The following is a 20442-nucleotide window of genomic DNA, read 5'->3' as shown; positions in this document are numbered from 1 at the left end:
TGTGGGATGTGCAATTGTGCAGGCAATGTGTTATTTTAAAATGACCGGATCTTATGATAATTATTTAGTTCCATTCCTCTGTTTTGCCTTGGTAGGTTATGGACTGGCCTCTCATTCTCTGAAACTACTGTTTTTTAGGCAGCCAAGGTCATGCAGTAATATTATCCAGCATTGTTTGATTGTAATGATTGCCAGATATCTGGGCTGAGAACGTGCATGCATCCCTTCTACTCATTGGGCAGAATTTCATCCTTGTCGGGCAGGGGCGTTTGGGAAGCTTACCGCCGACCACGATCAGGTCCGGAAGACGATTTCACGCCAGCGTGAAATACAAGCTTCAGCGCTCAGCACTGCCTGTGTGAACTGTGTGGGGGGGGGGAGTGCGAGTGGGGTGAGCTCGAACTTTGCGCATGCACGTCAGTGCGCGCTTGTGCCTCAGGGAGATGAACAGAATTTTTAAAAAGTAAAGATTTTATAAATGTTATTAAACATGCCCCCTCATCTAACTTTGTCATGTGAGCAGGGACATGTTACTAATTAAATTTCAAAATTTTTATTGCATTTTTACTTGCTTTTGGAAACATCATCCCGTCCATGGATGAGGTTTCCAAAAAAGTGCAAAGGCCTTTTTGCCTGCCCACCAACTGTAAGGTTGGACCGGCAGTGAAAAATATCTTTTAATTAACTGTTTAAGGGGCTTAATAGGCCTTTTAATTGTCAGTGGGCACGCTGCCGACTCTGGCACATGCCTGCCAACCAAAATATTGCACATCATTTTATACACAAGCCCACCCGCTAAGCTAAATATTTTGCCCATTATAATGCCTTCAGAATAGATTTCTGAAAAAAGTATATATTAGTTAGTAACCAGAATAAATGAAAAAAAGTTAGAAGATCCCTGAAGAGCCATGATTCATTTGAGCAAATACTGCAACATCCTGTCAAAAATGAATGAAATATCACCATGGCCTGACAATGATGAGGCTCTTCAATCTCCTTTGTCTTGAAGATGTGATACAACAATCTGCTTCATCAAATGGAATTTGAGCAATGGCTATCAGCTTATTGTAAGGATCTTCAACCTAAATGTGAGCTGAGAACACATTAATCTTCAGCAAACAGTTCTGAGACTGTACTCATTATGACATCAAAGAGCAACTGATGTAGTTGACATTTTGCTTGATAACAGCCAGGAAACAGAAACTTTGTTTCAATATATTGATGATTAAATGTACAAATTAAAACTTGGGGATTTCTTCATAGTCATTTCCAGCATGACTCTTGTTGTCCAACCTATTATAATTTGACTGGGCTGGTGGTAACTTTGTTAACTGTTTGGTAACTTTAATAGAAAAGAATTTAGAACTACGCTACAAAGTTTATTACAGTTTTCCTTCAGTTGTCATAAATGATATGTAAAAGAAGACATATTAGATTTAAATACATTTTTCTTTGTTCGCTCATGGGATGTGGACGTCACTGGCTGGGCCAGCATTTATTACCCATCCTTAATTGCCCTTGAGAAGGTGGTGGTGAGCAGCCTTCTTTAACAGCTGCAGACCATGTAGTGTAGGTACATCCACAGTGCTGTTAGGAAGGGAGTTGCAGGATTTTGATCCAGTGACAAGGAAGGAACAGTGATATAGTTCCAAGTCAGGATGGTGTGCGGCTTAGAAGGGAATTTGTAGGTGGTGGTGTTCCCATGCATCTGCTGCCCTTGTCCTTCTAAATGGTCAAGTTCATAGGTTTGGAAGATGGTGTTGAAGGGAGCATTGGTGAGTTGCTGCTATGCATCTTATAGATGGTACACACTGCTGCCGCCGTGTGTCCTTGGTGGAGGAGAGCATAGTGGAAGGGATGCCAATTAAGTGGGTTGCTTTGTCCTGGATGGTGTCGAGCTTCTGGAGTGTTGTTGGAGCTGCACTCATCCAGGCAAGTATTCCATCACACTCCTGACTTGTGCCTTATAGATGGTGGATAAACTTTGGGGAGTCAGGTGGTGAGTTACTCACTGCAGAATTCCCAGCCTCTGACCTGCTTCTGTAGACACAGCATATATATGGCTGGTACAGTTCAGTTTCTGGTCAATGGTAATGTCCAGGAAGTTGATAGTAGAGGTTTAAGCGATGGAGATGCTATTGAATGTCAAGAGAAGATGGTTAGATTTTCTCTTTTTGGGATAGTCATTGCTTGGCACTTGTGTGGCACAAATGTTACTTGTCACTTATCAGCCCAAGCCTGAATGTTGTCCAGGTCTTGCTGCATATGGACACAGACTGTTTCAGTATCTGAGGTGCCAAATGTTGTGCAATCATCAGTGAACATCCCACTTCTGACCTTAAGATTGAAAGTCATTGATGAAACAGCTGAAGATGGTTGGGCCTAGAAAAACTACCATGAGGGACTCCTGCAGCAATGCCCTGGAACTGATTGACCTACAACAACCACAATCATCTTCCTTTGTGCTAGGTATGATTCCAATCAGTTGAGAGCTTTCCCTCTGAATCCCATTGACTTTGTTTTGCTGGGATTCCTTGCTGCCACACTGGGTTAAATGCTGCCTTGATGTCAAGGCAACCTCTCTCACCTCACTTCTTAAGTTAAGCTCTTTTGTCCATGTTTGGACCAAGACTGTAATGAAGTCAGGAGCTGAGTGACCCTGGAGGAACCCAAACTGCACTTTAGTGAGCAGGTTATTGCTGAAGGCTAGAATCTATTGCTAAAGGCTATAATCTTATAAAACAAAAGCCTGATGGTCAGATAAAACAAATTTCTTATTAGCAATGTCTGTCATCTTGGCTCACAGAACATGGTCACAAGGTTACAGGTTCCAGCCCCACTTTAAAATTTGATCACATAACTGAGGCTGACACTCCAGTGCAGAAGAAATCCTGCACCAGATTTGTTCTTCAAATGAGTTGTTAAATTGAGGCCCATCTGCCTTTCACTATTCAGGTGGATATTAAAAATCACATGGCACAGTTCCAAGAAGCACAGGTCCTAGCTAATGTTCTTTCCTAAATCGCCATACTTTATGAATTGGTCAGTCATTTTACTGCCGTTTTTTGAGATGTTGTGTGAAATGGCTGCTGCTTTGATTAACTTAAGCAGATACTGCATTTCAAAATAATTCATTAGGTGTGAAGCAAATTGAGAAGTTTCTGAAAGACTCGATAAAAAGCTGTATAAATACAAATCTCTTTTCAGTATGTCTTGTTCTTGGATAATTTGCACTAACAGCAGTCTTTGTTGATTGGTTGAAGAGGCATTACTAAAACCAAGATTGACACACTTCACTTTAAAAAGTAGTTTTAGTAAGATCCATTATTCAAGACCAGGGGCAGAAATTTTTGTTCGGTGGGTGGGAGCTCGAAATGATGTGCGTTGATGTTGGCCGAGTGTGCATGAACTATCTGAGGAGTTGTGAATGGCACTATCACTGTGCAATCATCAGCCAACATCCCCACTTCTGACCTTAAGGTAAAGGGAAGGTCATCGATAAAACAGCTGAAGATATTTGAGCCTTGGACATTACCCTGAGGATCTCCTGCAGCAGTGTCCTGGGGCAGAGATGATTCAACCATTTTCCCTTGTGCTATATATGACTCTGGCCAGCTTTTGCCCTGATTGCCAGTGACTTCAATTTCTCTTGCGCACATTGATGATGCAGTCAAATACTGCCTTGATGTAAAGGCAGTCACTTTCATCTCACCCCTAGAATTCAACTCTTTTCTCCATGTTTGAAACAAGGCTGTAATGAGGTCAGAAGCTGAGTGAACAAATATGTTTTTCCCTCTTATTGGTTTTCTAACCACCTACCTCAGGCCCACTTTGTCAGATATGCCCTTCAGGACTTGGCCAGTTAAGTCAGTGGTGCTCCTGAGCCATTCTTGGTGTTGGGCTTGAAAGTCCCCAGCTGGAGTACATCCTGTGCCCCTGCCACCCTCAGTGTTTCTTCCAATGGTGTTCAAAGTGGAGGAGCATTGATTCAGCAGCCGAGGGAGGGACGTAGGCGGTAACCAGCAGGAGGTTTCCTTAACCATGTTGGATCTTATGCCTTGAGTCTTCTTGGGGCCAGAATTCAGTGTTGACAACTCCCAGGGCCTCTCTTGCTCCTGACTGTGTACTGTTACATTTACCTTGAAGAGAAGATCATATCAATCACATGACAAGGTTTGGTAAAATAATAATGCGTTTTCTTTATTTAAATTTAGGACTATATATAAACATTGTTAACTAGAAGGCTAAGCATGGTTCGTTTGAACTCTACTGTTGCTGCTTTAGGCTGAATACAAGTCATGTGACTATTACATCACATCTATCAAGGTGTTAGTGATTGACAGCAGTTTAAGCTATGTACCTTTAAAGGTTCAAATACATCACATCATAACATCCCCCTTTTTTCTAAGTAAAGGTTTACCTTTAAAGTATCAAACTATTTATATGATAGCAAAACAAAATAACATTGTGCCTGAAGAAACCATTATACAAAGTAATAAATTTACAAGTCTCTGAAACATATCGGTGGTTTCCTTATCCGTCCAGACTTAGTTTTGATGATCTTTGCTGAAGGCTGCTATACGTTTTCAGAATGCTGGTCTGGGTGTTCTATTTGTGTTACATCTTAGTGCATATTCAATGTGCAGTAGGACGGCTATGTGTTTCTGGTTGTCATATTGTTCTGATTTGGCATCTATTTTGTAACACCGTCATCCCATTTAGTGTTCATACTTGATACAATCTTGGTTCTGGGCATATGCCGATAATTTCTGCTGGATTCTATGTGCCATCAGTTGGATGTTGCACTTGAACTTTTTGTCCCATGTTCAGATTGGCTTCTTTGTACCCAGTCATGGGCATCTTTCCTGTTTTTTGAGTAATGCATCTTGTACGCCTAGGAGCATCAATGAGTGATGACTGGAGAGGGTTGTCCGCACTTGTCTGTTGAATAGTAATTCCACAGGTGAGGGAATGATCGTACTGAGCAGTGCCACTCTAAGATACAGCATGGTCATGTATAGATTGTGCTTTGTTTGACAACACTTCATGATTAAGGATTTTACGGTTTGAACCATACATTCTGCCATTCTGTTGGACCTGAGGTAATGCGGTGACAAAGTGATATGGTTGACTCCCCACTTTTCATACACAACCTTAAAGGGGTATCCACTGTGTTGGGGTCCGTTGTTGCAAGCAACTCCTGTGGTGCCCTGAATAGATCAAAGGTTGAATTAAATGTGTCTGCAGTGGTTGCAGTAGGTGTGTTATGTAATTGATGGATAATGTGAAATTTGGAGGTGTAATCCATTACAATCAAGAAATTATCTCTATGGACACTGAAAAGGCCAGTTGCAAGTCTGGTCCATTGATCTGTGGGTACCACATGAGTAGCAGTACTTCTTTCTATTTGCTAGGCATGAGGGTTTGACATGCCCTGCATCCCCTCATGGCCTTTTCGATGCCTTGATGGATTCCTGGCCAATATACCGAATCTGCCCAATCTTCTGGCTCAATCAATTTCCATATGTGTCTGGTGTAACTGTTGGAGGATAACAGGTCGCATGGACCCTGGGATGACAACTTGCTTTCCCTTAAAGATGAGCCCTTGAGTTATTCTGAGTTCACCTCTATAAGGCCAAAATGGTCTTTACAGCTCTGGAATGTCCTGGAAGGACTTTGGCCATTTGCCAGTCACTGTATTCCATAGTTGTACAGGGTTGTTGGGCATTTCCTCCTGCAGCGCTTGGCACTTAGATTGCCCAACATGCAAAATGTCTTATATTTCAGTCTCCACAAGATCTAATTGTAGATCTAGGGAGATATCTGCAGTTTTTGATGATTTAGGTAGACAGCTTATGGTATCGGATGTGACCATAGAATTACCTGGCTTGTAGCATACATCACAATCGTAGCCTTGTATTTTGACCAGTAAGTGCAGTAATCTTGGTGGTGCACAAGTTAAGGGTTTGTGCCAGATCAGTTTAAGTGGTTTCCACAACAAACTTCTTTGCAATTAAGTAAGTGTGGAACTGCTGGATGCCAAGTACCAGTGCCGAAGTTTTGTGTTCTATATTCAAATAATGAGCGTGGGCAGTGGTCGAACTCTTGGTGGCAAAAGCAATAGGCTTCCCTTTCGGGAGAAGGCATGCTCCAAGTCCTTTTTGGGAAGCATCAATCTCAAGTGTAATCTCCTCAGTCGAGTTGTAAAACTGGAGAGTTGATGATCCTTCAGTTATTGAATTTTTAAGGTCATTAAAAATGTGTTGGTGATCTTCCTGCCAAACAAAAGGTACTTCTTTCTTCAGAAGTTGACGAAGAGATGAGGCTTTCTTGGTAAAGAGGTATAAAAGGTGTAAGGAGATTAAACCAAGGCAACGTTGCAGATAATTTTTGTCTTGCAGTGTGGGCATTGCACTGACGTCTTCTAGCTTGCTAGGGTTATGGTGGATGCCTGTGTCAGAATAGTTGGATCTGTAAAAGTTGTTTATTTTTTATTCATTCACGGGATGTGGGCTTCGCTGGCCAGCATTTATTGCCCATCCTTAGATATCCTTGAGAAGGTAACGGTGAGCTGTCTCCTTGAGCCGCTGTAGTCCATTTGATCTGTGTTGTATTAAAGTTGCATTTCTGGCTATTAAATGCAAGACCTTCTCTGTGTGCAGTTTTCATCAGAAGGTACAAGTTTCGATGGTCATCCTGTTTTGTTGCGCCAACCAATGGTGATGTCGTCTGTTGTGCAGACACATCCTGGGATCTCGCACGTGACCCTGTCCATATGTTGTTGGAAAATATCCTCATTTACAGAAATCCCAAAATGTAACCTTTGGAAAAGGTATCTCCCAAAAGGAGTACAGAACGTTGTTAGTTCCTGCGATGTTTTTTCCAAATAAACTGACCAGTAGCCATTTTTAGCATTGAGTTTAAAGAAGAATTTGCCATTTGCAAAATTGAGGTTCAGCTCCTCAAGTGCAAGAGTTCTATGAGACTGTCATTTTAGAGCCGCATTCAGATGCCTTGGGTCTAAACAAATGAGTGTAGAACCATCTTTCTTAATGATATTATGTTGGAGCTATACCACTCTGTGTGGTGTTGAACTTTTCGGACAATGCTATCGCTCTCCGTCCTATCCAGTTTAGCTTTCATCTTGTTCTGGATGTGAATGCTACATTTGCATGATAGATCGATGAACGAAGTAGCATCTGCATGTAGATACAATACACACCACCCTTGAAACTCCCAATCTTATCAAACCTGTCTGGGTATAAGAATGTTAGGTAGGCTACTGAAGTGATTGGGGTGTCCTTGTGTTCTGTTGTCTTTGTCATTGAGTTGTCGACACCGTGGACAACTAACCAGCATTAGGTCCCTGCATGCTTGTGAGGGCTGGATGTGTGGTGTCCACAATATAAAATATCTGGGGTGACCAGGGTGAGTCATTGTAGTAACACTTGAGTGTAATAGATTCCAGGGATAGAATCTCCAAGCCATTGTAGATGGTAAGTTTGGCAGTGGCAATGGCTGAATCATCACTTGCCATTTCTGTGGATATATACATTTCAGTGTATGAAGTGGAAGGATGTTTGCACCTTCACCAGTATCCAGTTTTGCATATAGGTTATGCTGACTCTGCACCTGTGGGCATATAATCTGGACAGTGGCAAAAACCACTGTAGCCAAAACATTATTTGATGTTCACTATGCCGAATGTCATTCCTCATTATCGGACTGCATACCTTGACTTGACATTTCGTGGATCTTGCTTTGATGCTGTTTGGTACAGGCTTTTGGTTGGTTATAATACTGTAGCCTCTGGTTGTCATGATGTCAAACCACGTGTTCTGGCTTTCGCTTTTTGCATAGGCATTTCCAATAACCTCTGGTGCCCCATGCTTTGCATATAGCGTTAAAGCTGGGCAATTTCTGGGTGCATGTATGAGACCACACTGTCCTGCTTACTAGGCCTGCCTATATTGTCTGGAGTGCCAGTGGTGAACACACAGCATATAGATTCTGCCTACCCAGTAGTATGGCTTTGTAGTCATGCTTCCACAGTATAACCCTTGGGTTGGTTCAAGAAGCCTTTTTGGAATGCTTTATTGGGGTAGTTATTATCATGAGCTCAATTTTTCTGCCAGCTAGTTCTGCCGCTGTAAAGTCTCAATCATGCCCCTTGTCTCTGCATGAATTGATGAATGGTCTCTGTCGGATGTCTAACCAGCTTCTTACTTCCCATCTTTCCTTCCAAATTCCAGACGGTATATTTGGATGTTGGGTTTCACTCGTAATTGACCTTCAAGTGTTGACCGTATTTTTTCGGGATTTTTCTGATGGTCGTTGGACGACCTGATATGTTCAGTCTGTGAAGGCCTTCATTGTCTAAAGCAATTTTAGTTTTGGTGTCAACACATTGTCAAAACAAAGTAAATTCAGATGGGAGGTCTGCTGCCTTCCAATTAAATGTTGGAAATTTTGTGGTCATCTGTGGCTTTTTGCAGAGTTTTTAATGCCATCTGGAACTGTTGACAGTTCTTCTAAAGTTAATTTAGCTCGGAGTTGCAGTACTTTTAGTGCAGGGAAGAGGAACCTTTTTCTTATTAAGGTCCACTCACACATCGACAAAATCAGTTGCGGGCCACAACACATAAAAGCCAACTTAATTTATTTTCCTTTTAAAGAGAATACAGAAACGTTCAACTCACCCACTGCTTTAATGCGACGGCGGAGTTTCCTTTTGCTTAATGAGCCTTGTTATGTCTGTTGGCACTGATGATGTTGCGACTCGCAACCGGCTTTCCAAATTCATGTCTATTGATCTGGCAAGTAGAGGGTCCTTTGTGAGAGGAAGTTTTGAAAAAACTGCTCACAGCAGTATGTCATTCCAAACAGTGATGCAATTTTCAAGTTTAGAAATTCATCGGCGCCTACATGGAGTCTATAGAATTCTAGCAGAGGCAGGTTATCGTATTTAGCCTTAAGCCCAATGTTGCTTTGCAGTTCTGTAACTTCATATTGAAGGTCTTCAGGTACAGTGACTGCTTCAATATTGAGCGGTTTGGCAAAAATGTTTAATTCCAGTTCCCTCACTTTTAGGTCTTAAAATTGCTGACAAAATTTCTGAAATAAATTTGCACTCTCCCTGGGGTACTCCACTGTTGTTGCAGGTTTTTGTTCCTGATGGGTAGGAAAATGCACTGTGTTGCCCTTTTCCAGTTGCCACAGGTTTAATTTGGCTTCAAATGATTTCACATTTGAAAGAAGCGAAGTAAGAAGCCCTTGCAATTTGACATTGAGCTCAGACAGATACTGCGTAATGTCAACCATGAAAGCCAAGTCACACAGCCACTCGTTGTCACTGAACTCAGCCACAGGTTTTCCCTTGGTCTCCATGAAAAGTTTCACTTCATCCCTCAGTTTGTAAAACCTCAACAACATACTCCCCCAGCTGAGCCATCACACTTTTAGTAAAGTAAATTGCCATATTCTGATTCAAGGTCTTTTAATAGTTCCTTAAACTGGCGGCTGTTTAACCCTCTACTTTTAATTAAGTTAATGCTCGATACCACTGTCGACATTACGTTGCTTAGTTGCATGGACCGTGTGCACAGATTTTCCTGATAAATGATGCAGTGACATACTATCAACTTACTTGGATCAAGGTTGAGGAGATTCATTACTTTCTTGATTAGAACAACTAATTCCATAGTTGGAATGCCATCAGTAGTAAGACCACTTAATTTTTCAAATGATAACTGGAGCCCGTGCATTGCCCATGTAACCTTGTCAAACATATCTTCATCTTTGGTAGTGTCATGCATTGCTACTAAAGCAAGCAAGTCCTCTTGAATCTCAAAATCTGCTGTGATTCCACGCAGAAAAATTGCCGGTTGGTATGTGTTTGTTATGTTCATTGTCTCATCAATAGCCAGAGAGTAAAACTTGAAATCAGCCACAGAATCTTTCAGAAACTTTTCAATGTCTTGAGCCATATCATTAATTCAGTCTGCGAGATAACTTGATTTTCTCTGAAGCCAATAAAGCTGCAGTCACAATGATGCACTCCTTTACAAACTCTCCATCTGAATGAGGCCTAAGCTTTTTTGCAATAAGTTCACTCACCACATAACTGGCTTGCATAACACTGTCCATCACCTTTCTCGGCCTTGTGAAAATTGCATGTTGCGCACTCATTCTTTTCAAGTGCTTTAACTTTGTCCGCTTGCACTTGTTCTTGAAATTCTTCATAGCTGATGTGCTTCGTGCTGTACTGTCTCTATGTTGACTTTTTTCATGACAGAAATCACCTCTCCCCAAATCAGGCACATGGGTTTGCCTTTCACCTCCAATGAAAAATAATTGTTTGTCCATTTTTCATTAAAGACACGATACTCTGCATCCACTTTTCTTCTTTTGTTTGCAGTAGCCATTTTTTAAAAATCTGAGAATACCACATGGGACAAAACTCATGTGCATAGTGTGAGAACAGAGGATCCTGGACAAAATGTCAGGGCAAAATAGCTGGAAGGAAACAATGGGACATTTGAGAAATTCTACCTGTAATGAGGATTGCTCAGGATACCTGGCAGACTACTCTCAGGTTCCCCAAGGGATTTGCACTAACCTCGATTCTGCTGATCTTTGCTCCATCAAAGTGGGAATACAGCTAGTTGCCTGCCTTCCACAATTATGAAGAAATCTCCTAATGTCCCGATTGTGCTGTTTGAGAGAAGCACAGCCAGAAAATGAAGGAGCACTTTAAGGAGCACTTAGCCTCACAAAACATATTTGAATATTGTATGTACAGAATTGTGAAGTTGGTAGTTCTTTACAGTGCTGTTTATTGTAAGGACCATAAGAGACACCAGCTTGTAAACCCCTGCTACAATTAAGTGCATTATTTTCCAATTCTATTGGAATTTGTCATTTCAAGATTACAGAAGATGAGAATGTCAATGTCTCTGATTTATTGGTGTGTTTATCAAAAGCAGGATTCATTTCGATGATGGACCACAGATCAAAAATTGTTAGTTTTCCTGTACAGATACTTGTGGCTTAAGTTATTTTACATGTTGTTATGATCCCTGATGAGACCGATAACTTTTAAAGAGAGATGGATTCCCCAGCGGCTGACAGAAATTACCAAAGGACAAGATTTCACATTTTAAGACTTTTACTGTAACAAACAAATTAAAATCAACATGGACTGAACATTATTTTAACAGACAACTAATGCACCAAATTAAAGAAAAGGTACTTTAACTAGCTGAAATAGGCAAAATGTTCTTTATAACACATTTTTACTTTACATCACACTTTCAGCAGACACGTAGCCTTATAAGTTAAGTCTTACAGCCTTTCAACAGACTCCCTTCTCCCTGTCATGCCAGTTTGAGTCTTCCAGTGACCTTTGAAGTTGTTCCACTCAGTCTTCTGAGTATTCCTGAACCGACTTCTAGCAACGAGGCCCACATCGGCGACTCTTTGTTCCTTAAATATCTACAAGCCTGTCTCTTTGAATAGAAAACCAGTTTTCTACAGCATCCAGCTTTCTAGCCAACACAAAAAAACTCTTCACGTGTCTCTGTGTTCATATCTCTGCATCTATTTCCAGAAAAACAGCTGCCCTCTTTTATTTCAAAATGTGAAACTATCCCTTGATTTTCAACAGATTTTGATTACAGATCACATGGTCTTTCTCCAGGCAGAGTTTAGTATGATCACCACCATCATTCTATTTCACCTTAAGTTAAGGGAGACTGTTTAAATATTACTGCCTTATAAAGTCTCGCATTCCTAACAACGTAATGATATGAAGAATTTAAACAAAACTATAGGTAAATACATCTTATAATTAAATAAGATGCATAGGATTATGCACCTAGTTTTTCATGTGTTGCCTGCGAACACCAATGATGACTTACTCTAGGTTTGTGCTGATGTCAAGCTGTTGAAAAAGTGTTCAGGCAGTTTGATCAAGCAGGGATTTTTTTTGGGAGTGGGCACTCATGCCTGCCCGCTTTAAAACATTCAAAAGTGACTGGCAAATTCTCTTAGCACCATGTTTGATTTCCAGTTGCAGCATAATTCAGATATTGTTTGCTACAAGTCACTTTGTTCAGTTATCAATTACAAACCAGGAGCTCAATATAACCACGACATTAGAGTAAATTAAAATAAGATATTTTTTATGCTGGAACAAGTATCAGATCCTACTTTGTTGGTTGCTAGTGACCATCTCAAGGGTTGTAATGGAACCTCTTTTTTTCTCTACAATCAAATAATGATAAGAACTGAGCTTGGATAAATTATCTTGTATTGCTATACCTGGCCTTCAAAGGACCTCCCTCACGTAGTCGTCATCAAATGTCTAAATTTCTTCATCAGCGACATGATGAATGGACATTTCCTTTCAGGGAAGTGTAAGCACAGCTGACATCATGCCAGGCACCTTGGGGGTTCTAGACACCAAAGTTATTGCCACATATTGGACTTCCTTATCACAAACTGTGCGAACGTCTTTATTAAGTAAGCTTGTCTGCTGTGAGGCTGATTTTGCCTTTCAGGATAGCCAGTATCAGATCGGTATTGGCCAAAGCCTGCCCTACCTGCAGGTGCTTCCATTTTTACTATGAGTCCAGTCACACCTTGGTCCTGAATCTCACTCATTTGCTGGACGAAATGCTTCTGTTGCATGCCTGAACCATGATGGGGAACTATTTGGACGCAGTTATGATTGCAGACCAGACACCCCCCCCCGCCCCCCCCCCAAAAGTTTGGTATAAACCTGGACGAAACACCCAAATTGCGTTCCAATCGAGTTGGGGACCAGTAACCTTTTTCGCTAAGGTAGGTGAAATTTGAAATCCCAGTTACTTACGAATAGGATAAAGCCACAAGATTCCAGGTTTAAACAAACAGATGAAATTTTACTATACAAAAATCAACAAAGCAAACGCCCAGTACTCTTATCTTACACTGTAAAGTACAGAATTAATGTGAGATAAACACAAACTAACAGGCAAACAGTGGTTGTCAAACCACAAACTGCACATTAAATGGCATACACCACCAAGGCAGGTTCCCCGAATTTCTCAGCAACCCACCTGTGTTTAGAGGCTAGAGTGTAGTCTGACCAACACGGGGACACATCCTTGGTAGCAGTTCAGCTTAGCTGGAAAAGAAGACCAAGGCAGCCCACCCAGATGGCAGTCATAAAATTCTTTTAAAACTCTGCCTTCCTCTTGAGGGATTTCAGCTCCTCTTCTTCCAAATCTAATCTGATCCTATCCGTTGATGAAAATGGTGGGTTTTCACGCAGTATCTTCCCAAAGCCCGCCTCATAATATATTCACTCCCGTGAATGACGACATGCAATGAGGTGTCCCCATAGATCCTCATGTCGCAGCTGTGAACTTTTGACTCCAGTCTGGCTTATCGCAGTGCCGCATACCAACTGCGCATTCAGTGAGTGGAAGCCCTTGCAGTTGAAGAAGTCCAATGAGTATAGTGATGGAGACCTGAGCACCACATGAGTGCAGTCAATCGCACCCTGCACCTGTGGGAATCCCAAGATCAGAGCGAATCCAATGGCCCTTGCATCCTAGCTGTCTTGGTCCCGGGCGAAATGCACCAAGTTGTGTGCCGTGGAGAAGATGGCACCCATGACCTCATGGATGCATTTGTGGGTGGTGGGTTGTGAAATCCCACAGAAGTCACCTGTGGAGTCCTGAAAGGAGCCACTGGCATAGAAATTGAGCACCACGATCACTTTCACAGCCACTGGCAGTGGATGCCTGCTGTGTCCCCTTGGCGCCAAGTCCTGCAGTAAGTGGCAGATGTGAGCTACCAGGTCCCTAGACATGTGTAGTCTTCAGTGACACTGGTTCTCAATCATCTGCAGGAATGACAGGCGGCATCTATAACCCCTGGGCATCGCTATGCGGCTACCAGCCAAGGTTCGCTGTCACTCCTGGGCAGCGTGTGCAGAAACCCCTGCTGCCCCTTCTTCATGAGGTTGCTGCTCCTGCCTTTGCACGGCCAGGTGCCTCAGTCGCTCTCTCCTCCATCTTCTACAGTCTCTGTAGGCCATCAGGCATACAGCTAAGTCATCATGGGTGTACCTAGCATCTTTCCTGGCCATGTGTAACCATCCCTTAATGCTTCCCAGAGAATGCTGGTCAACCCTTGAATGATCAGAGATGAGTGCGCTGCATGGCTGCCCTGTCAACCTGTGACAAAGGGGACACTGGTCCAAACCAGGATGCTGAGATCACAAAGGGCCCTGAGTGCCTCCAGCAGTGACTGCTACATGGCAGGGTTGGCGAGGAGATTGTACAACATGTGCAGTCCAATTGCTCTGCAGTCCAATAAGTGGTGGTGGATTCGAAGTTTGTGCCAGGGTGGGTGCGGGTAAGGTATGGAGTGCTTTGTGGCCCTTTGGTGCCTCTGCATTGCTTGCATGGGCGGGCAGGCTAGGAGCCTGACCCCAATCATATCACTGTGGCTGCGCGTGATCTGTCTTTGTTGATGAGGCATGGTCAGTTTATACAGATGTCCCTAATGCATGGCCACTTCACTTGCATACCCTGCCTTCACCTGTGCAGGGGATGCAGTGCCAGGGCTGCACTTGACCCACCCCACCTCAGTAGTCACCTCTGAGGCTGGCCAGCACTTGCCCTCAGACACCCCCCCCACCCCTCAGTAGTCGCCTCCAAGGCTGGCCAGCATTTGGCTCCTGGACCCCTCCACCCCTAGGCAGTCGCCTCCGAGGCTGGCCAGCACTTGCCCCCCGGGCACCCACAATCCTCAGCAGTCGCCTTTAGGGCCAGGCATCAGTTTCCCCCAACCTACTGGCGCCCCTCAGGCCCGTAGACAACGGGCGAGTTGTGGAGTACGCTGCTGCTCAGTCACCTCAGTTCCCCCAAATTGAAGGTCGCCACGTGCACATCGCCTGCATGCTGTTGTGAAAGACGTTGGCGAGAAAGCATGCCAACATAGACAAACAATACAGCGGGTTCCAAAAGCCTGGTAGGGTGGCCTTTTAATTATATGCTGATGTATTTTAATTAGCTCCCACTGACCGATGGCAGGAAACGCGACCTGCCATCAGTGGGCTGAGCGGGAGATCGCGACCTGCCTTCACGCCGTCGTTAAGTGGGTCCCACCATATTTTCCACGCACACCACCTATCACGCCCACTGCTAGCAGGCTCGGAAAATTCCACCCAAAGAGTCTGCAAAGGACATAAATAGATTAAGTGAATGGGAACAAATTTTGCAGATGAAATATAAAGTTAGAAAATGTGAGGTTGTCCATATTGGTGGGAAGAATAGAAAAGTGGAATATTATTTAAATAGCAAGAGACTGCAGAACACTGTAGTAGAACACGTCAGGGGGCTAAGACATCATACATATGGCCAGGATTTTTAAGATGGCAGGGTTTCCTGTCCCATCATCCAAAGAATTGGCGGGGAACACATCCCCTGACCCTGTCTGCCCCATAACCATTTCACACTCCAAGGAGCATTAATTGGCTACAGGCCGGACTTCCACTTCTCACTCGGGAGGAAGTCCTGCCTTTGAGAGCTGCCAGCCAATCCGATTGGCCAGCAGCTCTCTCGTCCCAACAGCACCAAAAACTGCAGTGGACAGGACAGGGACCACATGCAGTCCCTGGAGCCCAAGTCCTGGGAGTCCAGAAAAGGGGCAGTAAGGGTAGGGGAGGTCTGGAGCAGTGGACAGTTGGAGATTGGGGTGGCGGGGGAGAGGCTGAGAAGGGAGGGAGGTCCTGAGGCTACCGGACCTAAGCGGGTGGTGCCTGAATTCAAAAGGGGGCTCTTGATAGAGGCGCCCCATCCCACCCTTCCCACCCGAGGCCTAAACCCAAGTATTTTCAGTCTTCTCCCATTCCCGAGAGCTCCTGCCAACCAAAAAATTGAGGCTGGGTGGGAAACAGCCCTTAAGTGGTTAATAATTGGCCACTTAAGGGCATCAGTTTGGGCAAGGTGGGCCTCACCTGCCTCAGTGTAAAATTGCTCAGAGATCAGGGTGGACTGGAATCCGATCCATGATATTTCATGTTCATCCCCCCACCTGCCTACAAACCCGCCAGCAGGGGAGTATAAAATTCAGGCCTGTATTTTTATAAAACGTGTATAGATATATATCCTCATGGCAAATGTCTATTTTAAAATGTTAAAAAGTGGACAAAGACTTTTAAAATGGCTGAAGCTATGTCTGTCTACGACCCTGAAACAATAAGCGCTGTTTAGTAATACCGAAAAGATTTGCACCTCATTATCTCTGAAGAGACCCTAATGACCCCCTGTGGGCTGCAGAGACCAAATTCAAAGGGAACTATACAAAGACTATCTGCACTTCAGAACCCAGGCGCTGACCAACTGGAGTCTACTAGTCTTGCAAAGAGCCCTGCAACCTTCGATTCAATTCTTAATGGGAGGGACATTTAATAATCTTGGGAACCCAGATGAGGAATATACGTCTTTTGTCACATGTGGTGTGGGGAGACGGGAGCCAGCTGGTGGAACCAGTAATATTGCCTTGTAGAGCTGCAAAGCTCAGTCTGTCATGTTTCCATCTACCTAGCAGCAACACAGAAGAGGGGTTTTGTCCAGGTTTGAATGCCTGGCCCCATCTACACTGTTTCAACTGGAACTTCTGTACCATCGCCTACAAGACTCATCTCTGTGTGCCTATATAATCATGGAAGTCAACTGTACTGGAAAAATGAATTATCCGGGATCAGTTCAGCCAGCCAGCCAACCTGCTCTAGGAAGGATGCTGGACTCACATGAAACAATAATTCTTTTCTATGTCTTTGCCCTGTAAACCTTTCTTTCTCTATCCCTCTTTTATTGTATGAATGCACAGGGGGCTATTCTGTGACTCTCCTCCCGCTTTTGAGTGTGTGCAAATAAATAACTCTCTGAATTTACCCTATCTCGAGTTTGCACTGGAGTTATCAATAGAAATTAGATCACACCAAAATTGAGGGGTTGGGAAATACACCACCACTTATAAAGGGGGAAATCAAAATCAGAACACCTTTCTGTTTTCAGACAGGTGCTGAGAGGAGAAATCAGGGCTGTTTAAATTAACCCCACCACCTCCTCTCGGTATAAAAGAGATCTGGGTGTCCTCCTACATGAATCACAGAAAGTTAGCATACAGGTACAGCAAGTAATTAGGAAGGCAAACGTGAAGTTTACCTTTATTTAAAAGGCAATGGAGTATAAAAGTAGGGAAGTCTTGCTACAAGTGTACAGGGCATTGGCGAGACCACATCTAGAGCATTGCGTCTCCTTACTTGAGGAGAGATCTACTTGCATTGGAAACAGTTCAGAGAATGTTCACTAGGATGATTCCTGGGATGAAGGGGTTGTCATACGAGGAAAGGCCGAGCAGGTTGGGCCTATACTCATTGGAGCTTAGAGGAATGAGAGGTGATCTTATTGAAACATACAAGGATCTGAGCGGTCTTGACAGGGTAGATGCTGCGAGGATTTCTTCCCCTCATGATAGAATTGAGAACAGTGGGACACCATCTCAAAATAAGTAAATAATTTTAAATTATCCCTTTTTAGATGACGATGAGGTGGTATTTCTTCTCTCAAGGTCATTAATCTTTGGAATTCTCTATCCTAGAGAACAGTGAAGACTAGGCCGAGCTAAACAGATTTTTGATCTACAACGGAGTCAAGGATTATGGGGAATAGGCAGGAAAGTAGAGTTGAGGCCACAATCAGACCAGCCATGATTCTTATTGAATGGGAGAGCAGGCTCAAGGGGCTAAATAACCTATTCCTATTTCTAATGCTTTTATGTTCAAGAGAGTTAAGTTCAGTGAGTCTTTCCTTAGTTCAGCCTAATACAGTGTAGTGTAACACACTGAGTAAGACTAACATGAGTCGCAACTTTAGAACAACTTTATTTACAATTACACCTCCCCAAAAGGGAAGGCAGTATAACAAAATGCTTGGCTTTTACAATATATTACAGTCCCTCCCCACTTAAAAAAGCACACACGTTGAAATGTAAAATGGTACATGTACCCAAGTTTGCAGAATACAATATGACTAAACCAACATCAAGAATACCTGAAATTTAACAGATTAGGTTGCGTATTTGATTTTACTGTAATCACAGCCAAAACACATATGACCAGAGTAATTTACCTGCAAAAAAAAATGTTTTTCCTTAACACCAGTATGTGTTTGACAAAAATATCATCATTTGACAAGAAATAATGAAAAGAACAACTTTTTTCTTCTTCCTTCCCACATAATTTCACTTACTCTACCTGGCTTCTTTTTCTGTCTAGATACCTCTGTCCATTTCCATTAGCTTGACTCTGCTCTCTCAACATCTCCGACTGTGTCAAGCCTGAACTTTGGCTTTGACTGCCAACTCCACGTATTGGTTGGAATTGTGACATTGATTGATTTGCCTTAATCAAAGACCCTGACTCACTTTGCTCCACTGGTGGATTCTGTGATACTGGCAAACTTTCAGTTTCTTTCTGATTTTCAGTTTGGACTGTAAGAAGAAGTTGATTAGAGGAGGTTTCTCCTGCTCTCCCTTTTTCGGATTTTCTCTATCCAGTGAATCATCTGACACTGACAGAGTCTCTCTCCCATCTTCACTAGATATGTGAATGCATCTAGTCTCTTTACAATTCCAATCACATTCTTCTCCTTAACACCTTTTCGCCATGACCATCTGACCAGTACTGAACTGTCTAAGTTTCATGCTTGTTACCTAGTAGATACTTCTGCAAAGACCTGTTAACAATCTGTGCACTTCCTTCTGCAGCACCATTTGATGTTGGGTGATATGGTGGTATGAGAATGTGTTTAATGCCATATCAGAAATGTCATACTCAGAAATATTTCAAACTCTTCTGACGTAAACTGTGGACCATTATCTGACACTAACACCTCTGGCAACCCATAAATTGCAAACCAACTTCCAAAAAGTTTTGGCACTTGTGGAATTGGGCTTAGACTTGACATTTATCCACTTGTTGTAGGTAATAAGCAAAACAAAGCACTCTTTCCTTTCCACTTCAATGAAATCGACATGTACCCGTTCTCATGATTTTCTTGTGTTTGACCATGGAATGAAAAAAATGTTAGTTGGATGATTTCTCATTCTGAAACACACTTCACAACGTTTCACCAACTCTTCAATATTGCTAACTACTTTTGGGTCCCAAAAATAGTTTCTTGCCACTGCTTTCATATGGATTATCCCTGTGTGTTCTTGAAGTTCCTCTAACAATCTCTCTCTAACCTTGGCAGAATAATGATTCCTAAACCCCATAGGAGACAGCCTTGATCTACACTCCATTCATTTTGATGTTTGAAATACTCCTGTAGTTTCTCATCATCATCAATCTTTAGGCCAGCCATTCATGATATAATTGAGCACACTACTGAGCACCATGTCTTTGCAAGTTTCTTCACTAACTTCTGTGGCAGATGTTGGCATGTAATTTGTACATGTAAAGTAATTCACAGGTAACTGAGTGCCTAGAAATGAATCATGGGAAGTCTCAAGACAACAATCGCATTTACATGATCTGATTTACAGTGTTTAATATCGTACTGATGGCTAATTTTATCATTTGGTCCTAGTTGCTCACAGATCACTTCCTCAATGACAGATGTTCTCTTATTGATCCCTAACTTGACCCAATTTAACCATCTTTTCTTAAGCTAATTTCTTCTGTTGGGTCCATATGACATGAAAAGAAATCCAAACCTTTATTCTTTTGCCATGTTTAAAAATGGCTGCCACAAGTCACATGACCAGAGGACTGGCCCTTTGTTTTGGGAGCTACCACCAGGAATTAAAAGAACAAAATAATTCCTCCCTCAGCATGTGGAATCTCTCATCTCACCATACAGACCCCTTGTAATCAATGAAAGCAGAGGAACTGCAGATGAACTGGCTCCCCAACCTGAATTATCACAAAAGAGAGATCGAAACACAATGAGCTGAATTTTCCCCCCATTTGGAGGGGTCGGTGGGTGGTGTGTGTGTGTGTGGTGGGGGGGCAATCAGGGACATGCCGCCATTTAACGTGGGCACAGGTAGCTCAGCTAATTGAATTAATTACTATTTAAATGGCCTTAATAGGTCTTTGACAGTTGGGTGGCTGAAAATCTGAATGACGCACGGTGATGTTGGGATGCCTGCTTGATGTCACCATGCACTGTTTTACGTGTCAGCGAGCGGGCCCCGCCCCCACTCGCCGACCAGAGAATTCTGCCCAATGCACCAGAAGAGATGCTAATTACCACCTTGTCTCTCTCCTAAGGAGGAACAATGGAATTCTGGCCAGAAGCACAGATACCTATGTTAAGCTGCAGTTAACCATTCATGGGCCATTTCACATGACTCAAGCCTCTGACCTTTTGGACA

At 42.9% G+C, this 20442-nt stretch overlaps 1 protein-coding gene across 1 annotated transcript in view; it reads left to right on the top strand.

Moving 5' to 3' along the window:
- LOC121285007 (N-chimaerin) overlaps window positions 1-20442 on the top strand; it is a 292291-nt gene that overhangs the window by 143776 nt on the left and 128073 nt on the right. The window lies entirely within an intron of this gene.

This window comes from Carcharodon carcharias, chromosome 12 (genome assembly GCF_017639515.1).
Source record: "Carcharodon carcharias isolate sCarCar2 chromosome 12, sCarCar2.pri, whole genome shotgun sequence".
Taxonomy (NCBI): domain Eukaryota; kingdom Metazoa; phylum Chordata; class Chondrichthyes; order Lamniformes; family Lamnidae; genus Carcharodon; species Carcharodon carcharias.
Note: the sequence above shows the minus strand (reverse complement) of the source record. Positions and strands in the feature narration are given on the sequence as shown.